This window comes from Pyxicephalus adspersus, chromosome 4, assembly GCF_032062135.1.
Source record: "Pyxicephalus adspersus chromosome 4, UCB_Pads_2.0, whole genome shotgun sequence".
Classification (NCBI taxonomy): domain Eukaryota; kingdom Metazoa; phylum Chordata; class Amphibia; order Anura; family Pyxicephalidae; genus Pyxicephalus; species Pyxicephalus adspersus.
This window is the reverse complement of record NC_092861.1, coordinates 33,279,592-33,296,268: the sequence shown is the minus strand read 5'-3', so window position 1 is coordinate 33,296,268 and position 16,677 is coordinate 33,279,592. Positions and strand designations below refer to the sequence as shown.

Sequence of the window (16,677 nt, the reverse complement as noted above, 5' to 3'; positions counted from 1 at the left end):
TGGTCCTTGCCGTCCAAAGGTTGAGGACCACTGCTCCTCAGCATGCCACAGGAAACAGACTTTTTTTTACTTTTAGTGCATTACAGAAATAGGCAACATGTGGCAGGTATCAAATACATGCTTAATTTATGTATCGTGCATTACTTAGCACTGCAATAGTGTTGCTGAAACACAATGCAGCAAAACTAAAGTTTACTTTTTATTTTTGACAAATATATGTTTATTAGTTTATATAAAAATACAGGTACAAGAAAAACATAAACAGAAACAATTCACTAGGACATAACAACATATAAGCAAAATGGTACAATTCAGGAAACAGTCCACCGGCGGAAGTTGAAGAGGGAACATCGTAACAATATCCAAAACAAGAGTTCAAATACAGATCGGACCTTGTGGTCCATATTTTTTTTATTTTTAAATTGCAAATTACAAATAGTGAATGCATTTCTGCCAACCTGTGTTTTTGTGGAATTCTCAATAGAGTTCCTAATTGCTGTGCAGGTACACTGGAGGATCTCGGGTTCTCCATCTGCAAAGCACAATACAGAACACAGTCGTGCCTTGTGTTCAGTTTTTCTCAACTGCTTTTTCTATGAGAAGTAGCAGTGTCTGGTAAAAGTGCAGGAGGAGGACAATTAGGTTGGAAATTTAACCTACTCATTGCATGTCCAGTTTCTGGTTCTACAAAGACTTTCCTTTAGGAAATATAGAATATTAGGTACCTGTTCCACTGAACACAGATGATTTCATGTCCTCATTGACCTAAGAAAAGGTTCACTTTAAAATGATGTCAGCTACAGTATTTTTTTTATTGTTCTTAAAAATTCAACAAACAATTTATTTAACATGCAAAACTGGAGAACAGCCAATCAGTTTTCACTCTACTTTTGATCCTAGATGAGATAGCACAGCTATTATCACCAATGTACCTCCAGAGGTTACAAGGTGTTCCTTAAACCTTGGCTGATTGATCTGCATAGTTCTGGGGTCAAAGCCATGTGGAAAGGCCAGCTGCATGAAACTGAAAATCTTTTAGGTTTTTTTATAGGGAAGGCATTCTAGACACAACTGTAAAGCTGCGTACACACGTCAGATTTTTCTGGCGTGTGTACAGTCGGCGTCGTCCATCGTCCGAATGACCATCCTGGCGGATCCACGGACGATGAACGAAGACCGATCCTAATGCAAGGGAAGGGGGAGAGCGCGCAGCAGGGTGCCGCTCTGTCGCTCTCCCCCTCCCCTCTCCATAGAGCAGAACGGTGCTGTATGTACAGCACCGTTCATGCATCGTGAAGTCATTTGTCGTTGGAAAGGATCGTGAAAGATCCTTTCCAATGACAAAAATTGCACTTGTGTACGCAGCTTAAGGCTACGTACACACTGTGTATTTACAGCGCCCGTCGTCCACCGTCTGAACGACCGTCCTGCCGGATCCACGGGCGATGGACGAGGAATGATCGTAATGCAAGTGAAGGGGGAGAGCGCGCAGCAGGGTGCTGCTCCATCGTTCTCCCCCTCCCCTCTCCATAGAGCAGAATGGTGCTGTATGTACAGTGCTCGTTCATGCATCGTGCAGTCCTTAGTCATTGGAAAGGATCGTGAAAGATCTTTTCCAACGACAATTATTGCACATGTGTATGTAGCTTAGGGGGGCATTCTTTCCACTGACCACAAATGTAAAAAGCTTTTTTTTCCACTGACCCCCAGTAAATTGGTTTTAGCAGGGACCTTAACATAATTTCAGGGGTTTTCAGGAAAAAAGCTTGAGAATCTCAAAGTTAGAGCATCAGGCTGATTGGTTACTAATAGTTTCTGCAGTCTGTACATGCTATGGGCTTCTTTTGAATAAGCTTTAAGCTATAGATAAACAAGTTTAAAAGTGCTTGCTATACGGTTTGATGCACTTTTATTTTGGTGACTGTGTTTGTCTATGCATATAAGCATGATTAACATTGTTTGTTTGTTCTGACATTCCTTAGTACATGCATGAGGTGTGGTAGTGCAAACAGCACAGAAGAATGTGGTATTACCTTTATAATATTATAGGGAGTGGTTGTACTCTCTACAGGTGCACTGTCACTTTAAGCTGACATTCCCCGGTACAAAGCAACTGAACACAAATACCTGGAGACCTTTGGTACCATACAGTGACGGCAGTTTATGAAGGGAAACACACAGTCACACACATAGTCAGAAGGAGGTCTCTGCGTGACAACACAGGGAAGAAATAATAGTGGCTTCTGCTGACCTGAATCTACTGATCAAGGTACTGTTGGGGGTGCATTGTGATATGATGACACCAGTGCAGACTTTCTCTGAGTTAGGATCTTCATAGGGAGCTGTTCACTAGAACTAAAATCAGGATTAGCAGGTGGAGATCACAGGGAACATTCCATCACAAACTGGCGAGAGATCATAAGACCTGTGGTTATACAATGGCAGGAGAAAATTGCTTTAATTTTCTAAAGGATTATATGGAGAAAACTATAATTAATGGCAGTTTTTACTATATCTATATATTATGTTACTAGGTATTATCTATACATCATATTTATATGTTATATTGATTTACTGATATGTTGTCGTACTCATCCCCATGTTGTATGATCGGTGGCTGAAGAACAATACTTGGGCAGTGGGCACATCAATTAAGTTAGTGTTCTAACCTGGATGTCATGATGTAATGCTAGGATGAGTGTTCTGCTAGGTAACTGTGCTCTGGTTAACAAAGCAACTGCATAAAAAGTGTGATACATCTGGATATCCATATTATAGCTTTACATAACTGATCACTGCTGTGGAGGGATGAGTGCAACTGAGAGCTTTAATTTCTATAAGAATTGAGAGATGAGGGCGAAATTTTGCCAATGTGGTGGCACTGGAGTCAGATGGGATTACAGGGATGGTATGAACTGTAAATGCCTTCTGAGGGACATGTAAGGTGTTTTAAGCTTTCTTGGACCGGTTCTTGTAACAAAATGGCTCTCTTTGAGCTGTTTTAGCATCAGTGAAATCTACAATCTGTAACTTTACAACAAAATTAGTTTTGCCCAAATCATTGACGCAACCAAATTGCTAACCCATAAAGACCAATAATAACTATGGTGACACATATTATGAATGACACAGCTGTGAGCATTAATAGGATGGTAAACTGTTGTGGTGACTAAAGCACAACTAATCTCAAAACCCGAACAAAGCAAATTTGTAAAGTAATCCTGTTGATTGGTGTAAATTTTACCCTTGAAATTCAAAAAACCCATTACTGTGCTTGGTTGTAGCTGTACACAGCCCTCTCCTGTTATCAGACTGAAGTGCTACAACTGCTCACCACCTGCTTATGAATAAAAATCTTGCCCCTCCTCATGTAGGCATGTGGTTTCCATTGTTGTGAAGAAATGTAGTCTGGCATCTTTTGTTATTTCTACTTTGTGTGTCACCTGATCACATCTGACTGACCCTGCAATAAGCAGAATTTACAATGAAGGAAAAAGCTGAAATGCAGTGAGCAAGCACATATGTTTTGTCCACCATTTTGCTTGTATACCTTGTTTTCATTCACATAAATCTGATTAAAATATGCTTCTATGGAGAAATAGAACTATGATTATAGATTATGTGATAGTAAACTTTTGTGATAATTTTTAATGTGATTGGGCACTGCTGTGATTTAATGTTTGGTTTGTGGTAAGGGATTTGGATGGGCCCCTTTATGGGACATATACATTTGTAATCTTTATCCAGGCGTATTTATTATTTTGTACAGCAGAAAGGTTTAGGACCACCTTTTACCTGTTTATGTCTGAGTCTATTTATAATATGTAAAGTTGCATGAGTCAGTTATTACAACCCCGACCAGAGAACACCACTACTTCTCTGTTATTATTAGACCAAGATTTTTTTTTTGTTTGGGCATAAACTCTGTAACCTCCATGAGATGACAGTTTAGAAACACTTCAATTGTGGCCATAGACACAGCAAATTCCAAGCAAATCCAATGAGCATTCAAAAAAAAAAAAAAAAAATCAATTATTTGATTACCAGTGTAAATAATTGTATTGTTTGTTTTAATAGTAACTGTAGAAGTCAGGATGCACTAATCCATTTGGGCCATTTTGCAGTCAAATTGCCAGAAAAATCAGTAAATGTGTATAAAAGTGTATTTGCCAACAAGAGAACCATCAAAGAAATTACTTTTCAGCACACTTGTCTTCTGCACTTGCATAATATGGACACTTGCAGTGATGGACACATTTTGCGCCTAAGGTTTATACTCAAGTCAATGTGGTCCTGTATTCAGGTAAAAAAAAGTACCTAGAATTATATGCAGGTTGGTTTATATTTGAGTATACTGCATATATTATGTGAAGGAATGTTGAAAAATCAAGTTATTTGTACATGGGCATCCTTTTAAAAAAAGTCACAGCTTGTACAACTAAGTCTGCCTATTATTTATGTGTGGGTCATCCCTGGAGAACTATAAAAGTTGTGCACCGATATGTGATAGGATAAGCATTAAGTCTGTATCGTGCATACCTAGATGTAGCCTAACCAAGATTGATGTTGGTACTCTATAGGTGCGTACACACTTCCAATTTTTATCGTTCAAAATGAACGACGAACGATCGATTGGGCAAAAATCGTTCGTAAAAAAAGTAACCAACGACGCCGACGAACGAGGAAAGTCGTTGGAAACGAACGACCTGACCGGCGGATCGGATTGGACGACGATCGTTGACCATCGTTCGTGTGTACGATCGTTCGTTGATCGTCCATGATCTGAGCATGCGTAATGAACGAACGTTCGTTCACTTTCCTGTCGTGCACATAGTTCCTCTATCGCTCAAACGATCGTATCTATTGTGTGTACAATATCTACGAACGATTGTGTCGTTATCTGTATGTGCAGGATCGGTGCTATACGATCGTTCGTAGATATCGTGCAGGATCGTTCGTCGTTCGTTTTCCAACGATAATAATTGGAAGTGTGTACTTAGCTAAGAGTTTTCAGCTGCAGAGGGAGCAATAATTCTCTCTGCAATCTTATAGATAATCTACCTATTGCTTTTGGTTTCTACTATTTTACTATGTGGCAGAATTCATTTATCATCCCTTGAATCCAACTAATTTTTTATGCAATAATTTATTGGTAAATGGATTCAAGAAACATACCCATAATGCTGCATGTTTCTGGTGAAAGCATTTCAATTTGAATGCTATAAATAAGATAGAGTTCTATGAAAGTCAGAATATGGTTTTGTATTGTAATGCATTGTGGTCAAACTTGCCAGTATCTAGATTAATTTACTACTAAAAATGTAAAATAATTACCTCCAAGGGCAACAATTTGGAGGAGGTCATAAAATATACATAGTCAATGCTCCCTGTAATGTCCTAACTTGAGTTCTTTACTTTAATGATCCTTTAAACAGAAGTTGCTGAGTCACTTAATATTTCACAAGATCTGTTTAGTTGACATTTTCACATGAACATATTAGTATAATGTGACCTATGGCAGCATTGTTTGTTAATATTTTAGATGTCATTTTTATCAGGTTTTGTGCTAACAACCCACATTTAATAAGGAAGTGTGAAAGAATAGTAAGAACTATTCATTAACAAGTCTTGTATTGTGGTGTCAGTTTACATGGCAGAGCCATGTGCATTGTACATGTGGTTACGTCAGTAATGGAATGAGATCTGCTTGTTTGCGCTGTTTGTGCAAGGCACCAAAGGTCTCGCTCTTAAACAAGCATTACTATATCCAGTCATTTCCTATAAAACAGTAATCAGTGACCTAAAATAGATAGCAATTGCTGTCCAGAGAATTTTATCAGTCTGTTGTAATCTGGATTATTGGTAAAGTAGGGACCATATTTTCTTTTTTTGTTCCGTACTATGTTATTATTTTAGATATCCTCTTTATAAGGAAGGGGCAGAATCAGATAAGGTAATATCTATTGTCACCTGCCATATACGTCTGCAGCAACAAATGACTTGTGGTGATTGCTGTCATCAACAAGCACTGCTGCAAGAGCTGGATAAGTAGAAAAATGCATATCATTACTATATGGCAAAATATTAACTGGACACCCAACAGTCATGCCCGATTAATGTGTTCCAGAAGGCCTGGAGAACTCAGAGAACAAATCTAAAAACAAAACCACAGCAGAGTACAAGACGGCTTGACCAGATTGGCAGAATTTGTATATGGTACAGGACACTACGTGAGAATTTAAAAAGAGAGATCTGTTGAAGTGGCAGGAAAGGGGCCATTATGTTTACCAAGATAACAGCACTTTTTAGCTTACATCATTCACAAGCAGTTCCTGGCCCTATGAAGGAGTCATAGGAGCAGTTGAGGACATGTGACAAACACCTTCTACCCTCAATCAATGTAGGATTAGTATTGGGTGCTGTCAGCCCGCCAGTCTGAACAAATCCTTTTAGCTGTATTTTTTTTTAGTTTTTTTTTTTAGGCATGTATTCTTTGGGTTTTTGAGTTGTTATTGCTCAATGCCAGGTATGAATTTTGTTTTACTACCAATTCAAATTTTATGATGCCATCAGAGGCCAAAGTATATGTTTTTTTCCCACAAACTTTAATAGCTTAATAGCTTCAAATATATTTGAAGCACAATATCTCTAGGTTTTAACATGGCACTTCAAAAAATTAGTTTTGTCAGGAAGGTGTGGCACTCGATTGCCCTAAATTGACCTATATATTGTTGTTAGCTCCTTATTGCTCTCACTGCTCACTACCAAACTCTACATAGCAGCTGTGAAAATTATTTGGCTGTCAATCCTGCACCGTACACCACTGCAGTCCAGTGCGCCCTATTTATTCCCTCTAATGGCGTCACTTGTAGCAGAAAAGGAGATGAAAGCAGATAGCTGTCTGTTCTCTGCTCTGCAACTTTGAGGCTGCACTCAGGCTGAAGGGGATTTTATAGAAGTAAGTGCTGCGGCCAATGGGCAGATTAGTTCCTGGCTTTAATCCTGCGTTGTCATTGACTGCTAGGTCTTTATAGCTTTTCTGCTCACTAATTGTCTATTGTAGCGTTTAGCCTGGCTGACCTGATGCTGGTGAGACTGTTTGTTGGATTTGCTGTGGCTGGTTTTGCCTGCTTTCCTGACTCCTATTTCTTGTGATTGTATGCTGACTGTAGAAAATGTTTCCTTTGACCCCAACTCTCCTTTGTCTTTGCCCTTGGATACCCTGTTTGGTATTCAAAACTTTGTGTGACCTCTAGCTCTGTATTCTGGGCTTGCCTCTGCTGGACTGTATGGCCCTGATTTATTAAAGCTCTCCATGGCTGGGGAAGATACAATTTCATCAGTGAAGCTTTGTGATCCAGCAAACCTGGAATGGATTTCTTCAAAGTAATTTGCTATTTGTTAGTAAATGTTTTGAATCCTGGACCAGATCCATTCCAGGTTTGCTGGGTAGCCCAGCTTAACTGGTGAAAGTGTATCTTCTCCAGCCTTGGAGAGCTTTAATAAATCAGGCTATTGGATTAATTACATGTATTGGATTATTGAAGTTTCATCTTCCCTTCCTTCAGCATTCCATTTCCCATTACCTGGAATTATTTTTCATTTCTATTGACTAGTCAAAACACAATACTAATGCCAACCAATCAGGAAAAGAAGAATGATGCCATTGTATTTTAGCATGCAAAACACATTTTATAAATCAAAATTTTGACAATTAAATTTTATTTCACAACTGTTATCTGAGGATCACTGGAACACTGTGATATATTACTGTGCTTGATGATATGATACTGAAATAAAAGCTTACTGCAGATTCAATTTAAAGATACAGACAAACTTATTTAATTACATCATAACATTTTCTTACTATTTACTAGGTAATGTTTTCCTGTAGACTTATGCTAGTGACACATTTTAGCAATTTTTTCTTTACATTATTATTTTATATATTATATTGATGATAGATTCCTTAGGAGTTTACAGAGCAGCAACACCAGAATAAGCTACAAAATTTCACGAAGCAATCGACACTCACCAAGTCACTCATTTACCCTTCTAACAATAAATAGGTTAGGCCACATTTACTCTATGCCTTACAGGTAGCATTATCGTAACATAAGTAAAGCAAAAAATTGCTGTTTTACTGATCCTATATTATGCTATTGTATTGTTGTATTGTGGGTTACGCTATGCAGATCAGAGTAAGTAAAATTCAAACAGTTCTTCATACAGCAGCAGCTCACCTTTGTTGTAATGAACAAAAAAAAAAAAATGTCTACAAGTGGTTATTTGTAAATGAGGTTTTTGTTGCTGTTTGCGCTGAATAAGCCTGTCACATGACTATCCTTTAGAATAGTTGGCCTTGTAGTAGAAATGAATGATTTGTATGAAGAAGCAGCTTCAATATTATGTTTGTTTTCTTTCCATCCGCTTTAATGAATCAGCTCCTATGTGTTTGCACAAGGTCAGGAAGCTGTATATAGTCAGAAAATAGTCTTTCTCAAGATCATGTTGACTGCTGCATATTTACTTTCATTAAGAATTACCTACGCAAGTCAGTCATGGGAATATTTGTGTGTTAGATTTAATACAACCAAATATTACTTGTTAATGTAGTTATTATGCATACCAGACATATACAGTGTAATAACACTTCAAACTATTTTTTTTATATATAATTTTACACATATCAGTGCAAAGAAGAGAAATTTGAGAAGAAAAAATGGACTGACAGCTTTTGTTCCAAGAAATGGACAGTATTTAAGTACTTATAAAAGCCCATATAACTTATGTATGAATTTGTAATTATGTATCAAGAAGGTTTGAAAGCAAGCTGACAGAGTAGAGACAGAATAAGGGAAAATGCCCATAAATGCCCCCTAAAATACAAAAAAAATAGCTTGTTAATACCTTAAAATGCCCCACAAATGCCCTTAAAGCCATGCAAAGGCACATAAATGGTCACAAAGACAAATTCCTGATTCATTTCAGTGATAGTGGTTCAAGTGTTATAGATGTTTTCAAGCATTTTTTATTTAATAAAAAAGGCACAAAAATACTCTTGTATGAACTGGGCCACTGAAATGAATGGGAATTTTAAACATGGGCATTAAAATGCTGGGTAAACAGTTTGTGGGGACATACCAGGGGCAATTTAGAACTTGGTCAGGATTGATAACATTTGTAACACAAATTTAAACACAGATTTTACCTACTGTGCCATATGCTTAGCAGACACCCCAATCATCATTAATATATTATGTGTAATGTGTAGTCACATAGATATTGCAATGTAATATAGTGTGTACGTGTAAAAAAAAATATCTATTTGTAGTATGTGTTCCTGAAAATTTTATTTGTATTATACAATACAACAGGATGCCTTACCTCACTTTACTGGATTTGCAACATTCACATATTTTTCCTTAGTCACAAAGGTTGTAAAATTGTGGCTAGGTAAACAGATACACTTGTTAATGGTCTGTTTTTATTACTTTATTATTCAAGTTAGGAAATAGATAAAGTTCTGCAAAAAAAAAAATCACTTTTTCAGATAAAAAAAAAGTGTCAAGAATTCTAATTCGATTATAACTGGAGTACTCAATATTTACCAAGACGTCCGATGAAAAATTTTTTTTGTTTTTTTTTATTATATGTTGGCTACTAAAGTCTCTTTGAGGTGAACATGGATCTTGGATTGACTATGCGTGTTTGTTAAAATTGTGGATGCACAGATCCCCCCATTATCTGATCTCAGAGAAAGACCAACCAAAAATAAATTTACTGTAATTATTTACAGGTATTTCTTTTACTCTGATTTATAAATATGAGTCACACAATAAGTAGTGTTATAACCACATTCCACATCACACCCTAAAAGAACATTGCTAGTCTAGCCAGAGCCTTAGGGAGTGATTGCCCTGAGTGGCAGACAGGTTGTGTTATATTATGTTACAGGCAATGGGTGAAAAGTTACATAAATGAACTTTATTTTATAGGAGAGCTGTATAATGTTTCTGTTATAGTTTATGGGAAGTCATGTGATTTTTAGTTTCAGTAATGTCACCAGCTCAGAGGTTACCTTCAGTCTCTCTATTTGTATGACAACGTCCAGAAAAGTGTTTACAAAGCAGACAGGGGTAAAAAAAAAGGTTGCGATTGGACTATAGGGGAATACCTAGTTCATACCCAACAATACTAAAGTGTAAGGACAGTAAAAGTAGGAAAATGGAAATTTTAGGGAAAAATACAAATTTCTGTTGTTACAACAGGGACGCTTGTTTCACTGATAGCTGTTGAAAAAATGATTTCCCTCAATTTAGAGGAATTTCTTTTTATTTCATACATCTCATTTCATGTTTAGAGCACATTGCGTGAGGGAAAATCTCCTTATTGACACACAATATGAATAACCCTATACTCATATACTCAAATACCATATTTTGCTTTAGATATTCTTTAAAGTGTATGTTCAGCTATTTTTTTCATTTTGTATAGAGTGGGGAAAGATAACTTTTTTTTTAGCCTTTTACTGTTTTATGGGGCTCTGTTACAGAGATTTGTGCTCCATTTCTGTCATGGTGGCAATTATTTAACTAAACAGGATATAAGAGAAAATCTGCCATTGGAACATAGACAGAAATAAAAAGCTCACAAGGGGTTCCAGCTGTACTGTACTGTAAACTAAAACCCCCAAAAAGTCTGTATTTCAAATGGAGTAAAAAAATGCTGTCACCAACAAAAGTGAGAGGATTTCTTGCTAACAGAGCCACCAATAGAAGCAAAGTAACTCAACAAAGGCTATAATCCTTCTCTATTCTATCCAAAGAAGGGAAGGATTAGAACTCACTTTAGATACCCTTACAATGGCAGGGAGGTCCTTACACTCGCTTAAAAAAGATTTTCTATTGTGTTCTGATATAACTTTTCAAAGCCTTTTTAACCCACCTAGCATTCTAATTCTGTCAGTTTTTTGATGCAAAAAGTGATCCTATTTTTTTGGTTTATATTGTAGGCCTGTAATTCTTAGGATTAACTCCCGGGTATAATAATTATATTTATTTATTATATTATAATCATAAATTATAATATAATACATAATTATAAATTATAACTGAAATTAAATCACTCACTGAAATTTTCCAAACAAGGGTGCAATATTATTGATGAATAATAATATAAGTTAAATGCAGATTTTAGAAAAAAAAAATATTTAGATTTTTAGTAGACATCCCGGGTGTGGTATATTTTGAAGAAGGGTGCTGCATAAAGTCCAACATCACAGTCAGGACAGTGAAACCTGGTTTCTTTGCATTTCTTCCTTCCTCTGTCATCGGTCTTTGAGCAGCAAACCACGCACATCCTTGTAGGTGCTGCCTTTTTCTGGGTTGGTGGGATGTATTCAGTGAAGTGACGACCAGTCAGGCGTTCTGGGTTGACAATGGTGGAACACAACGTCCAGGTCTATTCATAGCCACTGATGGTGTTTGGTGGTTCTTGACTATGGATTCGGAAACTTGCAAAATGAAGTCTGAATGATTCACAGGCCTCTGACTATTTTTTTTGTACAGAATGTAGGCATTCCATAAGCATTGCTCAACTAGATGCCTGAAAATCTTCTTGTAGTACTTCCTTTGCTGTTTCCTCATCACTGGGTAGAATGTCATGGCTTGGTCAGCTCTGTCGACACCTCCCATGGTGTTGTTTTAGTCAATTACCACCTGTGGCTTCATCACTTCTTTTCCACGTTTTGTGTGTACCAGAACGGTGGAGGCATCATGGACAGTACTCATCAGACACACATCTTTCTTATCATGCCATCTAAGGGCCATCATCTTACCTTTCTGCCAGGCAACAACTTCTCCAGTCTTCAGCTTCCCTTTTCCAAACAGTGCTGGCAGGTTAGCCCTAACGGTTCCATAGGCATCTGTTCTGTGTTGCAGAAGGAACTCATAAAGCTCAGGAGAGGTAAAGAAATTTTCAGTTATGACACAATAGCCCTGACCTAGCAATGGCTCAATGAGGGATAGCACTGAAGATGTTGCCAATCCATAATGGCTGTATCTGGGGTTGAACTGTGTCCCTTTTCCAGTGTATGGCACCGTATTCCAGATGTAGCCAGATGAGGATTCGCACAGCATATACGTTTTCACGCCAAATCGTGCCCCCTTTGACGCAATGTACTGCACCCAGCTGAGCCTCCCCTTGTAAGCTATTAGAGTTTCGTCAATGCTGACATCTCTTTCTGGCACATAGGTTTGCTGGAAATTTTGTAGAATCATCTGAGACACTTCCAAAATTTTCTTGAGTTTTGGTGCAGGATGGGTAGTCTCATCAAATTCTTGTTTCCGAAGTGCAGGTACTTCATGATGAGGGAAAAGAGGTATTCTGGCATGACTGTGCCAAAGAATGAAGTGGCAATCATTTTATTCTTGGACCAGTACCACTTCTGCATGGGTTTGCCCACAACTCCCTGCAGGATCACCCAAAAACAGCCAAATGTCATCCTTGGTCACTGGTTCCCACTTTCTGCTTCTTGCAAACCTCAGGTGTGGAGCACCTTGTTGTTGTCCAGTGTACCTGCATAAAACAAAATAAAAAATGTATTTTAGGATGTTCTTTTATAGTGTGAAGGTTGCAAGTAATATGTTAGCAAACACAGAGCAGCATATATGTAGAAATCCTGCATGGTGCATCGCATCTAACTGCAGATGCGAGCAGCAGGGTGGCGGGGACCCGGGCGGCATTTAAAAGCAGATTACTCTGTAATCTGCTTTTAAATTTTCTGCCTGGCCACGCCCCCCCGATGGAGAGGCGCCCCAGCATCACAGTGGGATTGTCTGATCGCCGCATGAGCGCAGAGCTGAGGTAAGGGGGACCCCCAAAGTTACCCTGAGTGTGACTCGGGGTTACCGCTTTTTGCATGTTTTGAATTCGGGTAGACCCGTCCCGAAAAAAAATTTGAGATTCGACGCCAAAATTTGGATAAAAAAATGTAAAAGAATGTGTTAAAAAAAAATAAAAATGATGTAAAATAATTTATTGAACGTTGGTGTTTAACTTTTTTTTTCTCTTTTATCCACTGCAGGAAAAATGAAACAAATGTATCATATTACTGTGCTGAAAAGTGTGTTACAGAGTAAGAGATACTTGCCCAGCATCTTCTCAATGATTGCAACCGAGTCTGCAATCATTGAGAAGAGTGTGCGATCCTGGGACACTAGAGGTTAATTACCTATAGTGCACCGGGGATTGCACACTGAGCTAATCAATGATTTTAGCCAAGGCTGCAATCATTAGCAAGAGTGTGCGATCCCCGTTTAATTAACCTGTAGTGCCCTCGGGGATTGTAGTGGAACTGCAGAGTTTATGTGTAGTTAAGCTCCCACAGTTACATGACCGTGGGAGCTTTGCGGTCACAGCTGTGACTGCAGGCGATCCCCGGGCACTGAAGGTTGAATGGGGACAAGTTTCCCCATTTATCACATCTAGTGCCCTGTGTTCTTGGATAGAAAAACTCTATCAAAGAACACATACTACTAGCAACAGCAATCAGGATCGCTATTGAAGTCCTGTAGTATGTGTTCCTGGATAGATTTTCTCCATCCAAGAACACAGGACTCCCTGTGTTCTTGGATAGAGAAACTATATCCAAGAACACATACAACTAGTAAAGGGCTGCAAAAAAAACGAATTCTCCCACTATTGACTTCAATGGTGTTCGAATTCGGCATTCGATCACCCCAACAAAATCTCACTATTCGATCGAATAGCTGTCGAATCGAATAGTGAGATATTCGACCAACACTACTAAATGTAACATAACAGTCATATGTGATTCAAATGTAAAAAGTCAGATGTACATCCTCACGTTTTAATGCTGCTTTTTAGTCTCAAAGCAAATGCTGTCCTCTGCCAGTAAGCTACAGATATGGACTTCCAAACTCTACACCAGGGGTGCCCACACTTTTTTGGCTTGAAAGCAACTTTGAAAATGACCAAGTCAAAATAATCTACCAACAATAAAAATTTGGACTTAATAACTCCTGTGCGTGGTAGAGTTTATTTTGAAAAGCAGGGCTCCGCGATCTACTCGCATTGCCTTTGCGATCTACCGGTAGATCACGATCCACCTGTTGGGCACCCCTGCTTAACACACTAGAAGTGTTCCCTATGCAGTGTTTTGATCCATACTTTGTCAACTAACAGCCCTTCAATCTGCAGGGAGCATAGGTGTTGTGAACTGCAGAGGCTCAACTCAGGTTCAGTAGGGAACATGTCCTATGCAGAAGAATGTGCACAAAATCTATTGGTTTAATGAATTATCCCAAAAGGCTCTAGAATAGAGACAAATTTCTGCCATCTTTACAGCACTTTCTACTAAGAAATGGATCTATCTACCTGTTACCAGTTCATTGAACATTCTGATTTAGGTTCTTCATATGTGTTTATGTGGGACAAGTGACATATATCAATATATTACTCATATGAAGTACCTGTGATGTATTTCAGTCAAGAAATCATTAGAAGGATTTGTGTTGTATATTACTTGTGAAATCATACAAAGAAAATGAAAGATAAAATACAATGGATGATGGTATATTTGGGTAGATACCACAGTTGAACTACAATTTTACTTTGAAATCTTCTCATTAAGCATAATATCATTACATTACAATTTAATCCCTGTCAAATCCCCTAAATCTCAAGCCTAAAAGATCTGCACAGAAAAGATTTATTGGTATGCATTCCTAGACCAGCTTTGAACACAGCTCAGCCTTTGGCGATAAGGAGACATAAGTGAATACACCAAATCGCTGCCTAGTATTGTTTAAAAGGGAACATGCTTATTAAAAAATTAATAAATGGCCAGAAATACAAGTATGCTCAGGTGCTACAAACATCTACGAACAGACATGAAAACAGACCATAAGAACAATATTGACCTGGAGAAAATGGTGATTACAGAATTCAGAAAGTTCACTGAAAGTTAAGATGGCTTTGGTGAACCAGGTAAAAACATCAGTTTACTAATAAAAGCTTGAGATATGTAATTTCACATGATAAATCCCATGGATTCCATGCAGAGCCTCTTACAGTCTATTTTTCATGTTAAGTAATGTAGGTGTACTACTTTTACCTGTTTAATTCCTGCCAGAAGGTTAAAGCCATTGTTTATGCATTCTACAGGTTCAGTAGCTAGAATTATGTAAATCCTGATCCCTGTGCAATACTTGGTTGTGTCAATGAATACCTGATACAGATGAGTCCTATTGCTGCACACTCTCACCATGTGACTTGATACAAATAACCTTGTTGCAGGTTTTTCACTAAGGACCTTTTCAGATATGCTGTTGACGAAACTGCCACAGATTTAACTGCAGTCCTGAACAGGTTAGAAACCATTCTGTTTATGTGGCTGTTCACTGCAGTGGTGGATCGCAGTGCAGTTTCTAGAAATCAACAAGTCGCTTTTGGTCATGTGATTCTAAATTCATCTGGAGGAAGAACTGTGCACAAATATATTTACCTGCGGTGGGGTTTGCCACCCCTGGGCGCATAGTAAACTGCTGCTGGAGCTGCAAACCACACCACAGGTAAACACACAGCCAACTACATGGTTTCTACTTCAGATATAAAAGGACCTAACTTGTAAAAAGTAAGGAAAGCATGTCAAGTTATCTAAAGACCCACTTTAATATCCTTTTCACCAATCCATAGTTTAGGTATATGTAAAGACATTTTTGTTCAGTTTTGTTTGTCCTGTTGAGCATTATTACCAAGTATTTGTGCAACATGTCGCCATTGTGCCGAGCCTCTAATTCTGATAAGCTAGTTCCTGTTCATCTGGTGCTTAATTCAGTGTTTCCTCTGTCCAGTTCCTGCGCTAACCCCTTTGTTGTACAGTCTGTTGGTTCCCAGCCAACTTCCCTGTGCTGTTCCAGTGTTCCTGTCTATCTGTGGATATGACTGTGTTACCTGTGCCTCCTGTTGCTTACAGTATCTCCTGTGTTCCCTGTGCCTGCAGTGGCCCCTGTCTTACTGGTGTCTGTCTCCTTGATCCCTGGCTTATGACCCCTGGCTTGTGACCTGACCTGTCTTGCTTGCTGCTTGCCTCGACCCGGGCTTTCCTCAACTATCCTTCTGCTTTGTGATTTGGTACAGTGTATTGCCCACCTTGGTGTGCCCAGAGACCCCAACCTGGCAGTAACCAGCGGTGCAACATCCTCACCATCAGAGCCCTTCCCAGGGCTCACACCACCTCCCTGCAAGCAGTAGCGCCCCCTAGTGGTCCGGTCCCTCCGTGTCTGTAAATGATAGCTCTTAAAGATGTAAACTTGATTTACTTTGAATAGATTTCCTCCTCTTTTATCCTCATCCATTTCCAGGCCAGAAGGTAAAAAGGAAACTATCCAAGCAGGACAGGGACAGCTAAAAATAACGAAGGGGGCTTTTCCACACTACTACACCTTTCTGAAGTCATCACTGATAAGGGCCAACAACAGGAAATTACGGGGTATTTCTCCAAGTACAATGACAGAAACCCTTTATATTGTGACTTACTAGTCCTTAGATGCGGTGACTTCATGTGTGAATAACACACATCATATATAGGGTGGCTACATTCACTCATTCCACTGTATCTATGGAGGAGCCACAGTTGTCATCATAGACTCC

The 16,677-nt window shown here is 38.6% G+C and overlaps 1 protein-coding gene across 1 annotated transcript in view; it reads left to right on the top strand.

Annotated features, from left to right (window-relative positions):
- Positions 1–2,132: 2,132 nt before the first annotated feature.
- The window catches only part of NGEF (neuronal guanine nucleotide exchange factor), a 102,098-nt gene continuing 87,553 nt past the window's right edge, over positions 2,133–16,677 (top strand). The window contains exon 1 of the mRNA XM_072407781.1: positions 2,133–2,269. The gene's annotated coding sequence lies outside the window, so the exon portion shown is untranslated. The remainder of the gene's footprint in view (positions 2,270–16,677) is intronic.